This window comes from Sinocyclocheilus anshuiensis, unplaced genomic scaffold, assembly GCF_001515605.1.
Source record: "Sinocyclocheilus anshuiensis isolate Anshui unplaced genomic scaffold, SAMN03320099.WGS_v1.1 scaffold1721, whole genome shotgun sequence".
Taxonomy (NCBI): Eukaryota; Metazoa; Chordata; class Actinopteri; order Cypriniformes; family Cyprinidae; genus Sinocyclocheilus; species Sinocyclocheilus anshuiensis.
The window spans coordinates 35,932-41,005 of NW_015540939.1; the positions used below are offsets into that span (position 1 = coordinate 35,932).

General features: G+C 36.6%; 1 protein-coding gene across 1 annotated transcript in view; it reads left to right on the top strand.

Annotated features, from left to right (window-relative positions):
• Nucleotides 1-5,074, top strand: part of LOC107689603 (NACHT, LRR and PYD domains-containing protein 6-like) — a gene marked incomplete at its 3' end in the record, with an annotated part of 22,070 nt that overhangs the window by 12,202 nt on the left and 4,794 nt on the right. The window contains exon 2 of the mRNA XM_016487647.1: nt 4,644-4,650. The remainder of the gene's footprint in view (nt 1-4,643; nt 4,651-5,074) is intronic.

Below are 5,074 nucleotides of genomic sequence, written 5' to 3' on the forward strand. Positions count from 1 at the left end.
AATAATAAAAATTTCACATATTTTACCTTTATTCTACACCGCTTTTTCTGTTCTCCTAAAACGGTCTGTTGACTTCCTGGTTCTATGAAGCCCCTCCCTCAGAAATACTCAATGGGCTCAGATTGGTTAGTTGGCCCAGTGTGTTGTGATTCGCTAACCACCTAGTGCACGTTGTACAGAAACGTCACGCCCCGTACCATAACGGGGAGTTGCATGTGCTCCGGGGGATTGTCAACAATGGTGTCAATATTACCTTATCAATATGAGCCCGAATCAGACCCAAAGCTTCATACATGCACAAAATATCCATGCTTTTCATATAATCGTTCTAACAAATGATACTACAGTCCTGGCAGGGATTTTTTGATTACAGACTGTGGATCTACAGTGATCGCCACTGACTGTATAGCACCATTAGTTTTGTCTTGTGTAGCCAAATATCTGTCACCAGAACTAGGAGCCCATTACAAAGACTAACCATGGCATTGGATGAGCCTATCAGGCTAGATGAAATAATTACTTGTATTGGCCTCTTGCGGTGTAACAAGGCTCCAGGGCCCGATGGTTTCCCTTTAGACTTTTATATAAGAACTTCTCTACACAAGTAGCCCCCTTACTGTTCGATATGTTTAATGAGTCATTTCAACAAGGCTTTCTTCCAGTCTCGTTAAATCAAGCATCAATCTCCCTTCTCTTAAAAAAAAAAACAAAGACCCCACTTTATGTAGTAGTTACAGGCCCATTAGTTTATTGAATGCTGATATAAAAATGTTAGCAAAGGTGTTGGCAAGGCGCATGGATTCATGTCTGCCTGATATCATATCTGATGACCAAACTGGGTTTATTAGGGGACATCAGATGTCATCTAATATTCGACGTTTGCTAAATATAATTTTTTACCCATTTACTTCAGTTGCTCCTGAAATGATTATATCCCTCGACGCTAAAAAAGCATTTGACCACGTAGAATGGAATTATTTCTTTAATGTTTTAGGAAAATTTGGCTTCGGGCACAATTTGATTTCATGGATTCGTCTTTTATACTCTGCTCCCTCCGCAAGTATTAAAACTAATTTTGACAGTTCTTCTTTCTTTTCTCTTTCTCGGGGGACAAGGCAGGGATGCCCTCTGTCCCCTCTTCTTTTTGCTTTAGCAATTGAGCCACTTTCTGCTGCCTTAAAATCTTCCTCATTAATATCCGGCATCCGCAGGGGAGGCGCTGAACATTGAGTCTCTTTATACGCAGGCGATTTGTTGCTATATCTTCAGGATCCTGTAGGCTGTGCTGATGAGGTTATGCGCCTGCTTGACACCTTTGGCTCTTTTTCTGCTTACAAATTGAATTTTACAAAAAGTGAATGTTTCCCCTTAAATGACGCAGCTAGGAAAATACCTAAAAGTGCCCTACCCTTTTTTTCTACTGGGTTTCGTTATTTAGGGGTAAATATTTATCATTCTTTTAGTTCTATATTTAAGAATAATTTCACCAATTTGGTTGAACAAATTAAACTTGATTTAAAACGTTGGGACAGCCTACCTCTCTCTCTGGTAGGGAGAGTGGAGACTATTAAAATTAATGTTCTTCCACGTCTTTTATTCCTCTTTCAATCCCTCTCTATTTTTCTATTTGTTTGAACAAATTAAACTTGATTTAAAACGTTGGGACAGCCTACCTCTCTGTCTGGTAGGGAGAGTGGAGACTATTAAAATTAATGTTCTTCCACGTCTTTTATTCCTCTTTCAATCTCTCTCTATTTTTGTACCTAAATCTTTTTTAAACTGTCTTGATAAAACAATTTCCTCTTTTATTTGGGCATGTAAGATTCCCAATGTAAGATAAGTTATTCTTCAGCGCCGTAAATGTGATGGTGGTTTAGCCCTGCCAAATTTTCTATTTTATTACTGGTCCGCTAATATTTCCAAGATTTCATTATGGTCCAGAGTCTAACTGGTGTACACTAGAAGCTGCTACTTGTACCTCTTCTTCCCTTCCAGCATTAGTCTTTGCTCCTTTGTCTCTCCAACCTTCTAGCTATACAAGAAATCCCATTCTGCTGTCAATTTCGAAAACATTTTCAGTTAGAATCGCTTTCTGTTTCCAGCCCTATTTGCAAAAATCACTTGTTTTTGCCGTCTATGATTGATCACACTTTTAAATGATGGAGTGATAAAGGCATTGTTCATTTCTCAGATCTTTTCATTGATAATGTTTTTGCTATTTTCAACTACCTTTTATCCAAATATAATTTACATACTACAGACTTATTCAGGTATTTCCAGCTTCGTAATTTTGTAAGAACTAATTTCTCTAGTTTCCCCCGATTGCACAGATGTCTCTTATCAGATGCTCCTTTTCTCCAGCTGACCATGTTCATACATTTTTCAGTTGCCCTAAATTGGCCTCATACTGGGCTTTCTTTTTTGATTTTCTTTCAAGGGCTTTACATATTTCTCTCCCTCCATGTCCTATGGTTGCTATCTTTGGTGAAAATCAAAAAAGGAAGCCCAGTATGAGGCCAATTTAGGGCAACTGAAAAATGTATGAACATGGTCAGCTGGAGAAAAGGAGCATCTGATACAAGAGTCATATGTTTCTGGGAACAATTTATGGAGTCTAGTTTTGGTAAAGTGGGTTTGGTGCAAAACTTTTAACTGAATCAGACTTAACCGGGCACAAGCAGAAGTAGAATTAACTCTAACAAGAGCCTCAGACCAGAGCTCTTCAGAAAAGCTGAGCTCTAACTCTTTCTCCCATGCTGACTTCAAACATAAGAGAGATGAAGATCTAGATGAAAGCAACATGAGATAGATAGAAGAGATAAGGTTAATATCTATAGGGGCTGACAATAAACTCTCAAGCAGGGATTTTTCTGGCAATCGGGGGAAACTAGAGAAATTAGTTCTTACAAAATTACGAAGCTGGAAATACCTGAATAAGTCTGTAGTATGTAAATTATATTTGGATATAAGGTAGTTGAAAATAGCAAAAACATTATCAATGAAAAGATCTGAGAAATGAACAATGCCTTTATCACTCCATCATTTAAAATGAAAGGATAAAGATAAACGAAAGTCCTGGACCAGATTTACACAGATTTTTTAACATGTCTCTTAAAATGCAAATTGTCCCAGAAATCTGGAAACATGCTATAGTGGTTCCTGTAGCAAATGCAGGAATCCAAAGGTCTTAAATGATTTTTGACTAGTAGCCCTCACTTCTCTGGTGATGAAAAATGGTGAGAATGGAGATATTAAAGCATGTAGAAGATAAGTTTCAGTTAAGATAAGATCCATTTCAGTTTGCATATAGGGCAAGGAGGGGTGGTGAAGATGCCGTAACAACACTTGTGCACTTAGTAGCTCAACATTTGGAGACCCCACAACAAGGGCATGGCTGGCTTTTATTGACTTTTCATCTGCATTTAACTCAATTAGGCCACATGTGTTAGCCAAAAAGCTTGTCAATCTATTTAATTATTGAACAGGACTGTGTTTGAAGCCAAAGGCTTGCTGTCTTTTAAGTTATGTTCTTCTATAGCAGTGGTTGCCAACCCGTCGATCGGGATCGACTGGTAGATCTTTATCAATGTCCCAGTAGCTCCCGAATATAACAGAAAATAATTACAAAAATACATTACATTTCTCCAGTCTTTGTACTGCATTTTTTGTACTTATTTTTCTGTTATTTTTGCGACCTACTGGAAAAGCTCTTGCAATCACATGTGAAATATGTGAAACACATGTGAAACTCATGTGAAACACACAAAACTCACATAAAACATGGTTTTGGAACATTTTCATGGTGTAAATGTGTGAAACCCATGTGATCATGTTTCCTTATGTGTTTCACGTGTGTTTCACATGTGTTCCATATAATTCAAATGTGATTTTAACATGTGATTGCACATGTGAAGTTCATGTGGTTTTTGATTATACGTGACAGTAAAGAAAGACATTTATAAGACAATATGTAATCACATGTGGAAACGTCATCAGATCACATTGGTTTCACACATTTACACTATGAACATTTTCCAAAACCACGTTTCATGTGAGTATCATATGTGTTTCACATGAGTTTTTCACATATTTCAAATGTGATTTTAACATGTGATTGCACATGTGAAGTTCATGTGCTTCTTCTGTAAGGTATAAAAAAATATACTGTACATCATGCCTGAGTCTGTAAACAGGATGTTAAAAGAGGCCAGAGACGCTGAAGACAGATGCAAAGAGGAGAAAATACTGTAGCAGACAGAGCAAACTCACTGTTCACAATGCTCGAAATATAGAAAGAAAATATAAATTTGAACATATCACTGAAGGGGACTGACTGTCTTCAGAAAAGTTTTGATGGCAATGCCAAAGCAGTATTAGTAAAGTAGTATTTATAAGCGCAGCGCTGCTTTGTTTACAGCGGTAACCAAGGAAATGCTGTATTCCTAAAAACTGCCCATACTAAATGTGTGATATCTTTCTTTGGATCTTGATTAAACTTTAAGGCTAGTTTGACTTGTAATAAAGGAAATAAATAATGGTCACACTTTAGTTTGGGGACCAATTCTCAACTATTAACTATGACTTTTGCCTCAATAAACTCCTAATTTGCTGCTTATTAATAGTAAGGTAGTTGTCAAGTGTAGGTATGAGGTAGGATATAGGGATCTAAAATATGGTCATGCAGAATAAGGAAATAAGCAACTAGTTAATAGTTATTGTTGGTCCCCAAAGTGTTACCTAAACAACAAATAAATTTGTTTAAAGTTTACTTAAAATCATAAACCAGTATTGGAATCGGCCCATTTGTTTTTAAAATAGTGGAAACAGCCATGAAAAATCATGATCAGTGCATCCCTACTCTCTTTATCTATGTTTTTCAGTGTTGTTTGTGTCTTTTTTTTCAGAGGCGGACAGTAGTGAAGTATTTTTACTCTACTGTAAAAGTACTTTTCAGGTGTCTACTTTATCAGAGTATTTTTCTTTAGAAAACTTTACTTCACAACATTCAAAAGCATAATATTGTACTTTTTACTGCACTACGTTTCATATTAAATATAATTTAATACTTAATTAC